We start from the raw sequence: 20075 nt of genomic DNA on the forward strand, positions 1-20075 counted from the left end.
GTCGTCAACACTGTAGGCCAACTGGGGGTCGCCGGCAGTCTCGGGGTTTACCGGAAAAAAGTAAAGGAGGGGGAACACAATAAATAACAGAGCAATCAAAGCATCACAAAGAAAGACGCGGCAATACGTTGTGCTAGGGGTGACCTAACGTAGGGATAGGCGATACCGGCGAAGGAGGGAAAACATTCGGGGGAGTATTCCCGGTGTTTCGCGTTTTTGGGCAGATAAACCGGAGAGGGAAAGTTACGTGTTCGCTATGCTAGGGTTGTGTGACGAATGAACGGACTGTGTATCCGGATTCGTCTCGTCATTCTAAGCAACTTTCAAGTACAAGGTATTTTCATCCGAGTTATGGATTATTTTATACTAATTTTTAAAGTTTAATTTATTTTCTAGAATTAACATATTATTCTAATTCGGGTTGACTAAGTCAATTTGACTAGTCAAAAGGGGATGTGTGGCCCACATGTCATAGACTATTTACCTACACAAATAAATAAATCTAACGTATGTGTGGCCTACATGTCATCTACTACTAGACTAACTTAGCACTAAGCTAGTACTACTACTAACTAAGCCTAGCAACTAATTAAGTAAGGGTCGGCCTGGGCACAGCCGTGCACACACAATCACGCTGTCACGCACACAGCACACTCACACACAATGCTAGAGGTTAAATCAGTTTTCTGTTAACAGAAGATATTATTTTGTGATTTTCGTAGGAATTAGTCCACGCATCAAAAGTATTTGGTCCAGTGGGATAAAATGGAGTTTGTTATGTATACTTCCTACTTATATTATTTTCACTCCTGTTTACAACTTTTTAACCACAGTTTAGGGGCTGCCCAGAGGGTTACTCGATGTAATATTCGCAAAGCTAGCTAGCAGCTACAGTAGCTATCATCAGTTAGCAGTAGACAAGTAGCAAGCGGCAGCAGCATTGGGCAACCAGCAGCAGTAGTCGCCGGTAGTATCAGGCACACACGACAGCGCATGCGCAAGCGCAAGGCACGGACAGAACGGGGAGCAGCGAGCAACGCCGGGCGCCGAGGTCGCCCGCGCGGACGGCGTAGTGGCAGCAGGGCAACTACAGCAGGCAGAGCATGGGCCGCGGGCGTCGCGGAAACTACAGCAGGCAGAGCATGGGCCGCGGGCGGAGCAGCGCACGAGCGGTGCTAGCAGGGGGCGGCCGCGGTTGCAGTCGTGTAGCAGTGGCACGGCGATAGCAGAAGCAGCAGCGCCAATGCAGCAGTAGTAGCTCAGATATGTACGCGTACGCCCGAGATCGGGCACGGCGATGAAGGTGACCTACGACATCCAAATCAAAGGAAAAAAAGGGGGGTCCGAGGGAGGAGCTCACCGAGGAGGCGCACGAAGGCCCGGTGAGTGACTAGAAGCAGCAGTTTGCTCGTATTGGCGCGACGAAGCTCCGGTGATGCAAAGGAAGAAGACGCTCGATGCCGGCGATGCGATGGCTCTCGGCTTGTTCCATTGGGCGAGGAAGACGAAGAAGACGTCGACGGAGCTTCTTGACACGGCGGTGCGACGCGGGGTGGCCGGTGGCTACGTAGGCGGCGAACCCATGGCGACGACGGCGACGGTCTCCTCCAGATCGAGAAGATGGGCGAGAGGGGGGAGAAGTGGGAGAGGCAGGGGCAGTGGGTGGCTAGGGTTTGCCAAGGGAGGGGCGCCGACCCTATTTGTAGGCGGGGGTTCGCCGGCGGATGGCCGCCACGACGTCGACCGGTGCCGTGGCGGGCATCAGGCATGCCCACGATCCTCCGTGAACAGGGAGGGAGGGGTAGCGGGGATGTGGGCCGGCCTGTTGGTTAGGTGGGCCAAGTGGGAGTCATGGGGGTTTCTTTTTCTTTTGCTATATTCTTTTGAAAATTGCAAGGCCATATAAAGACTTTTGTAAAATATGGAATTGTGCCACATAAATAAGTTGCAATAATTAGCACTGCCACAAAATGATTTGGTGCCATAATAAATTACTTTGCCTATTTTTTTGAAAAAATTGAATAATAGTTTAAGCCACTGTTTTATTTATTCAAGGGTATTTAACTATTTTATAGAAATGTTGCTTCTTCACCAATATTAACTATGAATTATTTGTCACAGTTTGTACTTTTTTTAGTTTTGACATTTGAAAACTTCTATAGTTTGTCTTGAATTTGAATTTTGAATTCGAACGGGATTGAACCATCGCGGGATTAACAACAGAAAACGTGGTGACGTGGCATCATTAGCAGGGGATTACTGTAGCTTGATTATCCGGGCGTCACAGTCATCCTGCGGCCGCTCCCCTGTATCACCGCGTTGAACGACAGGAGCAACTACGCCGACTGCCTGCCTTGATTGAAGTCCCAGCACCTCCGCAAGCCGCTCCGCCGTGTCGTCTCCGGCCCCTACTCGCCAGAGCCGTGCCTTCCTCCAATTCCCTCGAGCCCACGCCGGCCATCGACCTCGCTGGCAACAATGAACCAGGGCGGCCATGGCCCCTGCTTCGAACGATCGAGCACAACCACGCTCACTGTGTGTTGACCACGCCCCAGCCCAGATCCGCCGGCCCAAGAGGCCCATGGGTGAGCAGCACCCCCTCGAGCCCTTTGTGCCTGTTGGGCCAGTTCCACTTTCGGCCTGTTATGTTTTTTTCAGTTCAGGAGGATTTTCAAAATATCCCAGAGAGAGCACTTTTGCAGAAAAGACCCTCATGTTCATACATTTAATAACTCACAAACTATGCATCACATGGAGAAACTTTATATATGAAACTTGCTTAGAATTTTGTGTAGATTAATAATTTGCCACTTTCATCTATGTTTAAAATGTTTAAAATGTTGTTTGTTTAAATTTGCCTAATGCCATGCTAAAATGCTTTATTTCATATCTAAATAACCGTAACTCCGAATTTAATAAACTTTATATGTAAATGGGATGGAAAAATGCCTAGTTTAACGTGGTGACCTTACTTTGCATGTCAAACAACTCTAAAATTGTGTTTAGGGCAGATCAGTACCAAACCTAATATATGCATATGGGGATTTACTGGAATTGTTGTAAGTTGCTTCCGGCCTCGTTTAAACTTGACTTAATAGGTAGTTTTACTTTGCTTCAGCCTCTTGCCATGTTTAACAACATTTAATATTGTTGTGTACATAAACAAGATCGAACTAAATAAGTCATGCGGTGTTTCGTCAATATGAAACGGAGTTGCATATTGAGCTCCACTTAATTTGTAGGGTTGTTTGTCATTTTGCCATGCCATGCTTCATTAAACTGGACATGCATTATACTTGGTTGTGCATCATGCCATGTTCATGTGTTGGTTGTTTACTATGTTGTGTGCTTCTTTCCGGTGTTGCTTCTTCGGGTTGGTTCCGATAACGTCGCGTTTGTGAGGACTCGTTCGATTACGTCCGTTTGTCTTCTTCATGGACTCGTTCATCTTCCTTGTGGGATTTCAGGCAAGTTGACCATACCCTCGAAATCACTTATATCTTTGCTTTCTAGTTGCTCGCTCTTTTGCTATGCCTATGCTGCGATTCCTACCACTTGCTTATCATGTCTCCCATATTGTTAAACCAAGCCTCTAACCCACCTTGTCCTAGCAAACTGTTGTTTGGCTATGTTACCGCTTTGCTCAGCCCCTCTTATAGCGTTGTTAGTTGCAAGTGAAGATTGGAGTTTGGTCCATGTTTGGAACATGGATATTTTGTTGGGATATCACAATATCTCTTATTTAATTAATGCATCTATATACTTGGTAAAGGGTGGAAGGCTCGGCCTTATGCCTAGTGTTTTGTTCCACTCTTGCCGCCCTAGTTTCCGTCATATCGGTGTTATGTTCCTGGATTTTGCGTTCCTTACGCGGTTGGGTTACAATGGGAACCCCTTGACAGTTCGCCTTGAATAAAACTCCTCCAACAAGGCCCAACCTTGGTTTTACCATTCGCCACCTAGCCTTTTTCCCTTGGGTTAGGCCAGCCCAAGGGTCATCTTTATTTTAACCCCCCCGGGCCAGTGCTTGTCTCAGTGTTGGTCCGAAATAGAGCCACTTGCAGCGCCACCTCGGGGAAACTTGAGGGCTGGTTTTAGCTATACGTAGTGTTCATCCGGTGTTGCCCTGAGAACGAGATATGTGCAGCTCCCATCAGGATGTCGGCGCATCGAGCGGTCTTGCTGGACTTGTTTTACCATTGTCGAGGATGTCTTGTAACCGGGATTCCGAGTCTGATCGGGTCTTCCCCCTAGAAGGAATATCCTTCGTTGACCGTGAGAGCTTGTGATGGGCTAAGTTGGGACACCCCTGCAGGGATTTGAACTTTCGAAAGCCGTGCCCGTGGTTATGGGCAGATGGAAATTTGTTAATGTCTGGTTGTTGAAACCTGAAGTTGACCTTAATTAAAATGCATCAACCGCGTGTGTAACCGTGATGGTATCTTTCCGGCGGAGTCCGGGAAGTGAACACGGTGTTGGAGTTATGTTTGACGTAGGTTGTTCTAGGATCACTTCTTGATCATAGTTTCTCGATCGTGCTTTTGCTTTCTCTTCTCGCTCTCTTTTGCATATGTTAGCCACCATATATGCTAGTCGCTCGCTGCAGCTCCACATCATACCTTTGCCTTACCCATAAGCTTAAATAGTCTTGATCGCGAGGGTGTGAGATTGCTGAGTCCCCGTGACTCACAGATACTTCCAAAACCAGCTTGCAGGTGCCGTTGAACCGTGCAGATGACGCGACCAAGCTCAAGGAGGAGCTCGATGAAGATCTTGCCCTTTGTGTTGTTTCATTCTAGTTGATCAGTAGTGAAGCCCAGTTGGGGTCGATCGGGGATCTCTATAGCATTTGGGGTAGTCTTCTTTTATTTTGGATCCGTAGTCAGGCCCTGATTGTATTTGGATGATGTAATGCTTTATTCATGTATTTGTGTGAAGTGGCGATTGTAAGCCAACTATGTATCTTTTCTCTTATTGTATTACATGGGTTGTTTGCGAAGATTACCTCACTTGCGACATTGCTTTCAATGTGGTTATGCCTCTAAGTCGTGCTTCGACACGTGGGAGATATAGCCGCATCGAGGGCGTTACAGTGGCCTCGACACATCTGGAGGCACAAGCTCCCAAAAAGGGGAAGGGCACCCCAGCGGTCGACACCGCGTGGGACGTCGACAACAGTCCAGAACGTCGCGCCCGCACTAGGCCCCGTATCGTAAGTGACATGGCTTATTTACATGCACATCCAACCCTTCCTTTTTATTATTCTAATATGGTTAATCCACACTATCGCAGTCCGGCCCGTGACCTTATCCAGCGATCCTCATCTGGAGGTTCGTTGGCTCCGTCGGAGATGGCGAGCATGTCGCCACAGCCTGCTTACTCCCGCGGGGCCAGGGACGACACCGAAGTGTTATCCTAGAGGACCGCTCCGAAGGGAGGAGCCCAGGACATTGTCCGGGAGGCGCCACAAGGCGGGATCTCCACTGCCGGACACATGGGGGAATCAATCCCCATGGAGACTGGCAAAGAGGTCCGTATCCAGTTTGGCCCTCAGCCGAATATGATTCCAGAGACCAATGTGGCTCCGGAATCGGGCGAGCAGCCTCCTTTGAAGGAGGGGGGTGCGTCGCTTCCACCAGTGGCTCCTGTCCATCCAGGAGCGCCAGATGACCTGATGGGGGCGCTACGAAGCGCCTCCGTCGTGGACGAGCACCGTATCCTTATGGGTGCGGTGATCGAGAAGGTTCAGTCTGCCAAGAGCGAACTGAATGAAGCCTATAGCAGCCTGTTAACAGGTTTCAAGGTAAGAAAGAGAAAAACCGTGTATAGTCCGTAGCCCCTGAGACGCTGTCCGGTGTTCGGCGGGGAGAACCGGACAGGGGATCAATCCTTAATTATAAGAGGCTGACTGAATATGTATCGATAAGCAGGCGTCCCTGTTGGCCGCGACCTCGCATGCTGCTGAGATCTCCGAGCTGAAGCGGAGGCTGGAGCGGACCGAGAACGAGCTCGGCGAGGTTAAGGTTCGGCTCCTGGAGAAGCAAGGTGAGGAATGACTTGCTATATGTTTGGGAAAGGATAAGCGATGTATATTGACAGCGGTATTGTGATACTTGTAGAGGCCGCGACTGAGGTCGAGGCCCTGATGAAGGCCCTAGGCGAGGCCGAGGAGAAAGCTGTCTAGCAGCAACCCGCCCATAAGAAGCTAAAGGCCGAGGTCAAAGAAGTCCACCAGGAGCTCCAAGATGCGGTGAAAAAATGCGAGGCCTTGGAGCGTGATGCGTCGGTTCGAGGGACCGAACTCTCCAAGGCTCGTCAGAGCGTGGAGACCACATGAAATGAGGCCAAGAAGAGCACTGCGGGTAAGGCATTTAATATGCAAAGCAAGTATGCGGAGAAGAAGTACCTTTTACTAACAAGGGTTCGGAGTTCCCAGGGGCTTTTGCTGATTTGCCACACAGTGTATCAGACGCCGTGGAGTTCTGTCAAGCCGAAGGAGGGGGTTCTTCGGAGAGGCTCTTCTGGTCGCAGTGTGTGGCACCAGAGTATCCCGTGCCCTTCACCGATCAGCTGAAACGGCTGGTGGAGCTGCATAGGGTGGCCTAACTAGCCATTAAGGATGTGATAATCCGGCTATGGCCAACCGAAGCTATGCCTAGCAGCTACTTCGGACTCGTGAGGCGGATGGTGAACGTATGTCCTCGGTTGGACGTTATCAAGCGCTTCGTCTGTATTGAAGGTGCCCGCATGGCCTTCGCTCGCTGAAAGATGTGGTGGGGGAAGATGAACGCTGTTGATGTCGCCAGCGGGCCGCTGGAGGGCAAGGAGCACCGCACACCCCAGCAGTATTTCGAGGATGTTGTAGAAGGGTCTCGACTTGTAGCGGCGCAATGTTCGCATGACATTGTATTTGAATAAATGTATTCCTGTTGCCTTTGTCTTGTATTATGAGAACAAAGCCAGTTTTTGTAAAGTAATTTTATTATGCTTTGAATTGTTTCCTCCTGTGCGACCATGTTATGTGTAATCTGAGGGCTCGCCAGTCGTCGGCTTCTGCCCTCACGTAGATAGTACAGAGGTATTTGGGATGGAATCTAAACAATCTTAATCCAATTATATGGTCCTTGAAGGAGTTTTTTAGCACAACGAACAAGGCAATCAAACTTTATGGCTTTAATGCCCTCGCCTAGCCATAGGAGTTTTATAATAAAGCATGAGCGCAGCCCCTGGTTTAAGCCAGAGTGCTGTCAGCATCTGATTGGGAAGTGCCGATCTCTCGCGTTACGCAGAAAAAATCGCCAACGATTTGTAACCCTTGAGTAGCTGACCAGCTCTCGCCACATCATGACAGTCAGCTTTCGGCTTTCTCTACTGAGGTGCTCGTCTGGTCAAAGCCAGCGCACAATCGCAGTAGTTCTCTCTTTACTACCCTAGCCGATGGAGCGGAATGTAGGGTAGCAAGCACAACAGCCCGGTAACCCAACTATTGACCAAAGACATGATTTGTAGATAATGCATATAATGCTAAATTCGGGGTGTCGAACACATATATAAGAAGTGTTCCGATTGTACTGCCGTATTGTGGGGCGACAGGTAGCCCCTAGCGAATATTAAATGTAAAAGAGTGTCGATGCAGCAAATAAGCAGATCGAAATAAAAACGAAGTAAGAGGCGGAAACCACAGGAACTGGGCCACGAACCATTTTTATTATAACTGGATGGATACCTTAAGGCGTATTTTGTACAGATGGTGCGAGAAGTGTTCGGCCATTTAACATGCTGGAACGGGGTGCAGCGTGCGGGTCCTGAGAAATAAGTATGAATACCCTCAAGAAGAACGTATAAAGGTTACCCTACACACCTGTGTTGCTTGCCTCAGTTGTACTTCAGTCCTTCTATAGGACTTGAAATCAGGCCCACAAAAAAAGGTGCGTGAAACAAGAAAAAGAGGTAAAAGTATGTGTGTCCGGGATCGGTCTGGCCGAATTGTAGACCCCGGGTTATCTCGTGCCTCCGTCGATGTCCATGGAATTTTGAGTGCATAATTGTGTACGCGTGGTACGAATGCCACTACCTCATTGGGGTTGGGACGGAGGCCGAATTGCTAGCCAAGCTCTTGACGAACCGCGCTGGCCTATTGCAGTGTAGTCCGGACCCGCTTGATGGTGTCCAAGGGCTGGGCAGCTGGATTATAATGCTGCCTGAGAAGGCCGCTCTGTACTTCTGCTGCTAGGGCGGTGGTTTGCTCCTCTGTTTGAAGGGAGCGATCCGTATTGTCATTGATTGTTATGACGCCGCGTGGACCGGGCATCTTGAGCTTGAGATAAGCATAGTGTGGCACTGCGTTAAATCTAGCAAACGCGGTTCATCTGAGCAGTGCGTGGTAGCCGCTGCGGAAGGGGACGATATCGAAGATTAACTCTTCGCTTCGGTAGTTGTCCGGAGAGCCGAAGACCACCTCCAGCATGATTGAACCCGTGTAGCGGGCCTCTACATCTAGTATGTCTCCTTTAAAGGTAGTCTTTGTTGGTTTGATTCGTGAGGGGTTAATGCCCATCATCCGTACTGTATCCTGGTACAGCAGGTTGAGGCTGCTTCCGCCATCCATTAGGACTCATGTGAGGTGGAATCCGTCGATGATTGGGTCAAGGACCAGTGTGGCCGAACCGCCATGGCGGATACTAGTCGGATGAACTCGTCGTTCGAAGGTGATCGGAAATGACGACCATGGATTTAATTTTGGGGCGACTGGCTCTACCGCGTAGACATCCCTGAGCACTCGTTTGTGCTCCTTTCTAGGGATGTGCGTGGAGTATATCATGTTCACCATTTTGACTTGGTGGGGGGGGGGGGGAATTTCTTCTGTCCCCCCGTGTTCTGCTGTCGGGGCTCTTCATCCTCGTCCTCACTTTGTGTTCCCTTTTCTTTGTTTTCGGCATTTAATTTGCCAGCCTGCTTGAAGACCCAACAATCCCTTTTGGTATGATTGGCTTGCTTATCCGGGGTGCCGTGAATTTGGCACGGACGGTCGAGTATGCGGTCTAGGCTGGAAGGTCCTTCGTTGTTTCTTTTGTAGGGTTTCTTCCGTTGGCCGGACTTGGAGCCACCGAATCCGGCGTTGACTGTGGTGTCCTCGGTGTTGTCGCCATTGCTTCTGCGTTTGTGTCTATTGCGCCGGAGTCTGCCGGTGTTGTTCTTGGCGTCTGTGGGGCCTACCTTGCTGGTTGTGTTTTTCCTACGAGCCAGCCAGCTGTCCTCACCTGCGCAAAAGCGGGTCATGAGTGCCGTAAGTGCTGCCATTGACTTCGGCTTTTCTTGTCCGAGGTGGCGTGCTAGCCATTCATCACGGATGCTGCGTTTGAAGGCTGCTAGGGCCTCGGCATCCGGACAGTCAACAATCTGGTTCCTTTTTGTTAGGAATCTAGTCCAGAATTTCTTGACCGATTCTCTAGGTTGTTGAACTATGTGGCTTAGGTCATCGGCATCAGGTGGTCGGACATAAGTTCCTTGGAAGTCGTCGAGGAAAGCCTCTTCCATGTCCTCCCAGCTGCCGATTGAGTTCTCAAGCACGCTATTTAACCAATGCCGATCTGGTCCTTTGAGTTTTAATGGGAGGTATTTGATGGCGTGGAGGTCGTTTCCTCGGGCCATGTTGATGTGGAGAATGAATTCGTCGATCCATACCGCAGGATCGGTTGTGCCGTCGTATGATGCAATATTGACGGGCTTGAACCCCTCGGAGAATTCATGATCTAGTACTTCATCTATGAAGCAGAGCGGGTGTGCGACGCCTCTATATCAGGCCGCATCATGACGGAGCTCTGAAGGAGTCCGTCTGCAGCATTCGGCCCGAGCATGGTTAGGTTTGTCACATACGACTAAGTAACCATCGTCGCGCCTCGTGGCACGTCCTCGTGATCCGTAGATCAATCTTGTGTGTCCTACTATACTATCCAGAGTCTGTCGGAGTTCGTATGTATGACTCCGGACTCTTCCGTCCCTATTTTTACGGGGTGGTGGGGCGGTCTGCTGTTCGCCCTGAGTTGCTGCTTTATCACGACCGCGGGGTGGCCGTTCCGCCGCCCTGTCCCAACCACGTGGTGGTCCATCCGCATTATACGAGGGAGATATATGCTCTGGAGCCTCCTCATCGAATTGAGGTAGCAGTCTACATTTCGGGTAGCTCTTGGCTGGGCGGTTGAGGCAGTATTCTTCGGCTATCAGGACATAAGTCCATCTATCGACGAGCAGGTCTTGTTCAGCTTGAAGCTACTGTTGTTTCTTTTTCAGGATCCTTGCAGTGGCTATGAGCTGAAGCTTAAAGCGCTCCTACTCGAGAGGATCCTCGGGCATGATGAAGTCTTCGTTGCCAAGGGTTGTCTCCTCCTCGGAGGGCGGACGGTAACTATCATCCTCCGGGTCATCTTGTATGTCCTATTCGTCAGGGTTGTCTTGCCTGCTGTCGTGTTCCTGCTCGGATGTAGCCCCGTCGTGGTCTTCACTATTTTCGGCGTCCCCTGGAGTACTATTTTCTCCGGTGCCAGTGTTGCCGTCCTTTGAGCGGTGGAGCTTGGGGCGGTGTTTGGGCTGCCGGTGCTTAGACTGTGTCTCAGAGGTTTTGTTCGTATTCGGCTCATCTTTGTCGTCGCCGGATCCTTTAGGTGTATCAACCATGTAGACATCGTATGAAGAGGTGGCTGTCCAACGTCCAGTGAATGGCGGGTCTTGGCCATGCTCCTTGTCAGCATCATCGTCCATACCATCAATGTCTTCAGAGTCATAGTCAAGCACGTCGATTAAGTCATCGACGGTGGCTATGAAGTGGGTAGCGGGTGGGAAGCGAAATTCGTCATCATCCGTCTCTAGCTCGAACCGGACATATTTCGACTGTGATTCCTTTTCCAAGGACAAAATCTTTAAATATTTTAGCATGTCACCCAAAGGCGACTGCTGGAACACGTCAGCGGCGCTGAACTCGAAGATCGATAACCGATCTAACTCGGTGTCCGCGGGTGTACACAGTCCGGAACTTATAGGGCGTCGCGTCCATGTGCGGCTCCAACACCGCGGACTCTGAGGCCTCCGATGGCTCGATCTGCTTTGGCCCTAAGGTCGTTGCAGCTGCAGGAACCATCTCCTGGGTGTGATCCGATGACAGATTGAAGTCACGTTCATCGGGATGAGGGGGAGCGATTGCCGCGGGCTCAAGTCCTCGAACATCAAGTCTCCACGGATATCCGCGACGTAGTTCAAGCTTCTGAATCCGACCTGATGGCCAGGGGCATAGCTATCGATCTGCTCCAGATGGCTAAGCAAGTCTGCCCATAGTATGAAGCCGCCGAATACGAGGATCTATCCGGGGAGGAAGGTTCCTCCTCGGACAGCGTCATTATGGACGATTGAGGGGGGCCATCGAACCTTTTGTCGACAACACAGTGGAACTCTTAATGAAAGCACCAATGGCGTTGTCAAAACCGGCGGATCCCGAACTATGCATCTAGGATCGATGATAACATGAGACAGGGGACACGATGTTTACCCAGGTTCGGGCCCTCTCTATGGAGGTAATACCCTACTTCCTGCTTGATTGATATCGATGAATATGAATATTACATGAGTTTATCTACCACGAGATCGTAATGACTAAACCTTAGAAGTCTAGCCTATGAATATGGTAATGAGTATATGTGGTGTCCTTTCTGGACTATCCCCTTCAGTTTATATAGACACCGAGGGGATCTAGGGTTTACATGGAGTCGGTTAAAGAAAAAGGAATCTTCGGTCGCCAAGCTTGCCTTCCACGCCAAGTAGAGTCCAATCCGGACACGGTGCAGTCTTCGGCCTTCATGTCTTCACAGCCCATCAGTCTAGCCCATGGATAATAGGCCGGACGCTCGAGGACCCCTTAGTCCAGGACTCCCTCAGGGGGTGAACAGACTCTTAGCAAGAAAAGTTGCAGATTTTAATTTCTTTAAGTTGAAGTGGAATTTTGGCACAGGTTTAAACATTCATAATACATATCAGGCAAGCATGACAAGAGTATATGAGCAGCGGAAAGTAAATCATGCAAGTTGCAAGAATGTAAAGGGATTGGTTTGGAGTGTGCAAACGCAATTGGAGACACGAAGATATTTGGCGTGGTTCCGATAGGTGGTGCTATTGTGCATCCATGTTGATGGAGACTTCAACCCACGAAGGGTAACGGTTGCGCGTGTCCACGGAGGGCTCCACCCATGAAGGGTCCACGAACAAGCAACCTTGTCTATCCCACCATGGCCATCGCCCGCGAAGAACTTGCCTCACCAGGGTAGATCTTCACAAAGTAGGCAATCTCCTTCCCCGTACAAACTCCTTGGTTCAACTCCACAATTTTGATGGAGGCTCCCAAGTGGGACTGACATGATCAACTCGGTGGGACCGATGTGCTAGGGTTAGGGTAAAGCCTTATCTCAGTTGGACCGATTACACAAACTCGGTGGGACCGATTTGGGTAACAAGCAAAATAGAGAGTTGGCCAAGCAAACTTGGTGGGACCGATTTCACATTTCGGTAACACCAAAATTAATGCAATAGGCAACAGAGAGTTTTCAAGCCCATCTCGGTGAGACCGAGATCCCTATCGGTGAGACCGAATTGATTAGGGTTTCTGGCAGTGGCTATGTCAAGAGAACTCGGTGGCACCGGATAGAAAGTTTGAGACAAATGTGGATGTGAGAAAGTGGTTGAGGGCTTTGGAGCATATCACTAAGCACTTTGAGCAAGCAAGCCATTAAGCAACACCACATCCCCTCTTAATAGTATTGGCTTTCCTATGGACTCAATGTGATCTTGGATCACTAAGATGAAAAATGTAGAGTCCTGAGCTTTGAGCTTGAGCCAATCATTTGTCTTCATCATCTTGAAGGGGTCCCACATCCTCTAGTCCATGCCACTCCACTATTGGACTTATCTGAAATATGCTAGATGAAAGTATTAGTCCAACAAGAGATATGTTGACATTAATTACCAAAATCACCCAGCAACAACTTGTTCTTTCATCGCACCACCATCCAACGACATTGGGATGTGCACCGTGAATTATACGAATGCAACGGCCCAATCGTCGACGAGCCAACACCCATGTCGGCGGGTACCTGGCTCACGAGGTTAGGTGCCTTGCCTTCACACGCTATCTGTGGCAAGTCCGCTAGCCGTCCATACGCATGTTCAAGCTCGAAGTACCAGAAAAGTACAAAGACAAGCTGAACCCTACAAAGTTCTTTGGCATTTACACGATCGCTGTGGAGGCTACCGGGGGAAGGGATGAAAAGATTTTGGCCAACCACTTCCCATTGGTGCTCAAACCCAATGTGCAAGCCTGGCTTATGAACTTGCCGGAGAACTCCATTTCCTCCTAGTCAGATCTTTGCAACTAGTTCGTTGGCGCTTTCACCAGAGACCAGAAGGGTCCTGGGTTGCCCACTGACTTGCAAGTTATCACACAAAAGGAACGAGAAGATCTGCGTAGATATATTCAGAGGTTCAGCCGTCTACACCACAACATCCTGGATGTGCACCCCACAGCTGTGATTGCCGCGTTCCACATGCATGTGGCAATCATTAGATGTGGGAGAAAATGCAAGTACGACTGTCGAAGACCATGAATGAGCTCTACATGTTGCCGGACAAGTGCGCATGGGCTAATGAAGGGAGAGGGCTTCCCAGGGAGGATGCCGACATTGAAGTCGATTCGGACAACGAGATGCTGCTACCTCTTCAGCACTGCGTTGGTTTTCCCTTGAAGAGGAAATGGTGATGCAGCAGAGCAGCGTAAGTATTTCCCTCAGTTTTTGACAACCAAGGTATCAATCTAGTAGGATACCACGCACGAGTCCCTCGCACCTACACAAACATATAAACTCCTCGCAACCAACGCGATAAAAGGGGTTGTCAATCCCTTCACGATCACCTACGAGAGTGAGATCTGATAGATATGATAAGATAATATTTTTGGTATTTTTATGATAAAGAGAAATAAAGATGCAAGTAAAATAAATTGCAAAGGAAATAACTAAGTATTGTAAGATTAATATGATGGAAAATAGACCTGGGGGCCATAGGTTTCACTAGAGGCTTCTCTCAAGAGCATAAGTATTACGGTGGGTGAACGAATTACTGTTGATAAATTGACAGAATTGAGCATAGTTATGAGAATATCTAGGTATGATCATGTATATAGGCATCACGTCCAAGACAAGTAGACCGACTCCTGCCTGTATCTACTACTATTACTCCACACATCGACCGCTATCCAGCATGCATCTAGAGTATTAAGTTGAAGAGAACAGAGTAACGCTTTAAGCAAGATGACATGATGTAGAGGGATAAACTAATGCAATATGATATAAACCCCATCTTGTTATCCTCGATGGCAACAATACAATACTTGCTTTGTTGCCCCTACTGTCACTGGGAAAGGACACCGCAAGATTGAACCCAAAGCTAAGCACTTCTCCCATTGCAAGAAAGATCAATCTAGTAGGCCAAACCAAACTGATAATTCGAAGAGACTTGCAAAGATAACCAATCATACATAAAATAATTCAGAGAAGATTCAAATATTGTTCATAGATAAACTTGATCATAAACCCACAATTCATCGATCTCTACAAACACACCGCGAAAGAAGATTACATCGAATAGATCTCCACAAGAGAGGGGGAGAACTTTGTATTGAGATCCAAAAAGAGAGAAGAATCCATCTAGCTAATAACTATGGACCCATAGGTCTGAAGTAAACTACTCACACTTCATTAGAGGGGCTATGGTGTTGATGTAGAAACCCTCCGTGATCGATGCCCCCTCTGGCAGAGCTTCGGAAAAGGCCCCAAGATGGGATCTCATGGATACAGAAAGTTACGGCGGTGGAATTAGGGTTTTGGCTCCGTATCTAGTAGTTTGGGGGTATGTAGGTATATATAGGAGGAAGGAGTACGTCGGTGGAGCAACATGGGCCCCACGAGGGTGGAGGGCGTGCCCCCTACCTCGTGCCTTCCTGGTTGATTGCTTGACGTAGGGTCCAAGTCCTCGGAATCATGTTCGTTCCAAAAATCACATTCCCGAAGGTTTCATTCCGTTTGGACTCCGTTTGATATTCTTTTTCTGCGAAACCCTAAAATAGGCAAAAACACAGCAATTCTGGGCTGGGCCTCTGGTTAATAGGTTAGTCCCAAAAATAATACAAAAGTGTATAATAAAGCCCAATAATGTCCAAAACAGGATATAATATAGCATGGAACAATAAAAAATTATAGATACATTGGAGACGTATCAGATGCCGCCGCCCCAGGGAAGAAGGGCCGTAGGCGCAACAAAAAACTCAAGTGAAAATCAGTTATGTCTGTCGAAGGATCCGGCGATTCCATGCCCTGCCAAGAAAACAAACGCGAAAGGCACTGGAAAGGAAGCAACTTGATAGATGGGAAGGTGTCCTGATGTTTCGATGAGATGGTGGCTATCATTTTCTGTGGGAGTCGACCTTCACAATCAGACTATGAACGTGCGAGACGTCACGCCTTAGCAATTGCTAAACTTCCTAGGGGTGATTGACCACGCCGGAGCATGATCAACCTGACCATGATGGTCTGTTTCCTGCGAGCAAACGAAGAACAAGAAATAAACTAATATTGCAATCTGGATATTCTGAATATAAGAGGAAAGCTTTATTAATGAAGGTCGGGTTTTGTGATGCCTTTGTCTGGTCGTTGAACACAAACGAAGTACGCGAAGTTGCAGCTATGGCGAACTTATAATCTAAACAAAACCCAAAGTCTAAACGATGCCCTAAGGGATGTATATATGGAGGAGAGAGGGGGGAATTGCATGGCCCATGGAGGAGGGATCCGAAACCAACCCTAACTCTTGTTTCCCCACATATACTGACTCTAAAAACAGACTATATTCAAGTATTTCAAAATTACATGGGCCTAGCCAAAAAATAAGGTGACGCAGCACTTAGAATATCCTCTAGACGAAATTTATGAAGTGGCATCTTGTATATTTCATCCAAGGCTTCATGCACTCATTATGGTGGCTTCAAAGTCCTGGAATCATCACTTGTCAATCCGTTCTTGTTCCCCTTGCGCACGCAATCATCTCCATGCTTGAACTTGCTCCAAGGTTCATCTTTCTTGTCCAAGCTAGGCCCTTCATTTGTAAGCAAAACAAATGTATCCAATTTAGGCAGCATCATATTCTCATGAACATTAGAATCGTTACCAAGAAACAAAAGTACCTGGTAATTTAATTTGCGTGCGTGAGCTCTAGTAATTGGTCCAGTATGTATAGAAGAAGGGGTTGTGGGTTTAACAATGGTATTGATGTCCTCATCATCCTCCCCTTCTTGAAATCAAGTCGTCCTTGGTGGAAGCTCATCTTCCTCACCCAAATAAGGCTTCAAATCTGCAATGTTAAAAGTGGGACTAAGCGCAAAATCTGCATGCAGCTCAAGTTTATATGCATTATCATTTATTTTCTCTAACACATTAAAAGGACCATCAGCATGTGGCATTAGCTTTGATTTGCGCAGATTAGGAAATCTATGCTTACGCAAATGTAACCAAACAAGATCTCCAGGTGCAAACGCAACATGTTTTCTACCCTTATCTCCAGCATGTTTATATTTAGCATTCATACACTCAATATTTTCCTTAGTTAACTCATGCATTTTTAAAATCAATTCAGCACGTTCTTTAGCATCAAAATTAATCTTCTCCTAAGATGGAAGAGGCAACAAATCAATAGGTGCACAAGGTAGGAAACCATACACAATTTCAAAAGGGCACATCTTAGTAGTAGAATGCAATGAACGATTATAAGCAAATTCAATATGAGGCAAGCATTCTTCCCACGTTTTCTTATTATTCTTCAAAACAGCCCTATGCATAGTAGACAATTACTTCAGTTTGTCCATCAGTTTGGGGGTGACAAGTAGTACTAAAAAGCAATTTAGTCCCCAACTTAGCCCATAATCATCTCCAAAAGTTGCTAAGAAATTTAGTATCATGATCTGAAACAATAGTATTTGGCACACCATGCAAGCGAATAATTTCATGAAAGAACAAATCAGCAACATTAATTGCATCATCGCTTTTATGACATGGTATAAAGTGTGCAATTTCGAGAATCTATCCACGACAACAAATATGATGTCCCTCCCCTTCTTCGTTCGAGGTAAACCTAAAACAAAGTCCATAGATATATCCTCCCAAGGAACACCAGGTATAGGCAAAGGCATATATAAACCATAAGGATTGAGTCGTGAATTAGCTTTTTGACATGTAGTGCAGCGAGCAACAAAACGCTCAACATCCCGTCTCATCTTTGGCCAAAAGAAATGTGTAGGAAGTATGTCCTGCATCTTCTTCACACCAATGTGTCCCATTAATCCTCCTCCATGAGCCTCCTGCAACAACAAAAGACGAACAGAGCTAGCTGGAACACATAGCTTATTTGCACGGAACACAAATCCATCATTAACGACGAACTTGTTCCACATTCTTCCTTCTTTACAATTCTGCATTACATCTTTAAAATCAGCATCATGCACATATTGATCTTTGATGGTTTGCAAACCAAAAATTTTGAAGTCAAGTTGTGAAAGCATAGTATAGCGATGAGACAATGCTTTAGCAATAACATTTTATTTACCCTTCTTGTGTTTAATGAAATAAGGGAAAGTCTCAATGAATTCAACCCATTTAGCATGTCTATGATTCAGTTTAGCTTGAATTTTAATATGTTTCAACGATTCATGATCAGAATGTATAACAAATTCTTTGGGCCATAAATAACGCTGCCATGTTTCTAAAGTCCGAACAAGAGCATATAATTCTTTATCATAAGTAGAATAATTAAGACTAGGCCCACTCAATTTTTCAGAAAAGTATGCAACAGGTTTGCCATCTTGTAATAACACACCTCCTAATCCAATTCCATTAGCATCACATTCAAGCTCAAAAGTCTTATTATAATTAGGAAGTTGGAGTAAAGGAGCATGTGTCAACTTATCTTTCAATACCCTGAAGGCTTCTTCCTGTGTGGTATCCCAAACAAAAGGCACATCCTTGTTTGTAATCTCATTGAGAGGTGCATCAATGCTGCTGAAATCTCTCACAAAACACCTATAGAATCAAGTGAGGCCAACAAAACTCCGCACTTGTGTGACCGTTTTGGGCTGCGACCAACTCTCAATAGCTTCAATCTTAGCTTTATCAACTTCAATTCCCTGTGGAGTAATAACATAGCCAAGTAACGATACTCCGTCGGTGCAGAAGGTGCACTTCCCAAGGTTACCAAACAAACGTGCATCACGTAGAGCAATAAAAATAGCACGTAAATGTTCCAAATTTTGCTCCAAAGATCTGCTATAAATCGGTATATCATCAAAATAGACAACTACAAATCGTCCAATGAAAGCACGTAAAACTTCGTTCATTAGTCTCATGAAAGTACTAGGTGCATTAGTTAACCCAAAAGGCATGACTAACCACTCATATAATCCAAACTTAGTTTTAAATGTTGTTTTCCATTCATCCCCCAATTTCATATGAATTTTATGGTATCCACTACGCAAATCAACTTTGGAGAATATTGTAGAGCACTCAATTCATCAAGCATGTAATCTATCCTAGGAATAGGATGACGATAACGAAAAGTAATATTGTTAATGCCTCTACAATCAACACACATACGCGACGTACCATCCTCTTTTGGCAGTAGTATAATAGGAACATCACAAGGACTAGAGATTCGCGTATATAACCTTTGTCGAGCAGCTGCTATACTTGATGCATAATCTCCTTCGTCTCCTCTGGATTGGTACGGTATGGCGCACGGTTAGGCAACGAAGCATCGGGAATTAAGTCAATCTGATGCTCAATCCCTCGAATAGGTGGTAATCCTGGTGGCACGTCTTGTGGAAAGATGTCAGCGAACTCCTGCAAAATGTTAGTGCATAGCAAACAGATTTGCTGAAATCTAGATCATCAATATCAGATTTGGTGGCAAGTAAACATGCACTTTTCAATTTAATTTCAGAAGCAACACTTATTAGGCTTCATTTGTTTCTCAAATTCTTTTTCCACCATCTGATTTTCACTCTTATTTTTCTCCTGTTTTGCTTTATTAGCTCTATTAATATCATCTTTCAAGTTGGAATTAGGAGTCATAGGAGGCAAAGTAATATTTTTATCCTTACGAACAAGATTATACTGATTGTTTCTACCATGGTGTATAGAATTATTATCAAATTGCCATGGTCTACAAAGTAATAAGGAACATGCTTGCATAGGTACCACATCACAAACAACATAATCAGCATATGTAGACATACTAAAATGCACACGAACAGTATGTGTTACCTTAACCTTGCCGCTATTGTTGAACCATTGGATGTTGTAAGGATGTGGATGTGGTCTTGTGGTGAGAGATAGATTCTCAACCATCTCCATTCTAGCCAAGTTGTTGCAGCTCCCTCCATCTATGATGACGCGAACATGACATTCCTTCACAACTCCCTTTGTATGGAAAAACTTATGCCTCTGATTTTTCGTAGCGTGTGTGACCTACACACTCAAAACACGTTGAGCAACTAAACATTCATACCTGTCAACGTCTTTAGGAGCCATGTATTTGCATCTCATGACCAGAATCATCTCCACCGTGTTCTTCACGTGTAATAAGAGCCAAAGTCTCCTCATCATAGTCAGTAACAGACTCATACCCACCATCCTCAGTAGAAATCATCACACGCTGAGATTTGCATTCTCTAGCATAATGACCTCTTCCCTTACAACGACGACAAGTAATATCACTTGTGTGCTCTGTTGATGCCATGGAAGAAGAACTCTGTGCAGGCCCGATAGGTGTGCTCTTGGCAGATAGTGGTGGTTGTGCCTGCTTCCTTGTATCACGGCTGGAGGTGGCAGCAGGTGGAGGTGTCGGTGCAGTAGAATGGGTGGAAGTAGAGGATGCACGCGGCGTCCATGATGAAGATCAACCTGCAGAAAAGTTAGTCCGCGCCAATGCCTGTCGAT

This window comes from Triticum dicoccoides, chromosome 2A (genome assembly GCF_002162155.2).
Source record: "Triticum dicoccoides isolate Atlit2015 ecotype Zavitan chromosome 2A, WEW_v2.0, whole genome shotgun sequence".
Lineage (NCBI taxonomy): Eukaryota > Viridiplantae > Streptophyta > Magnoliopsida > Poales > Poaceae > Triticum > Triticum dicoccoides.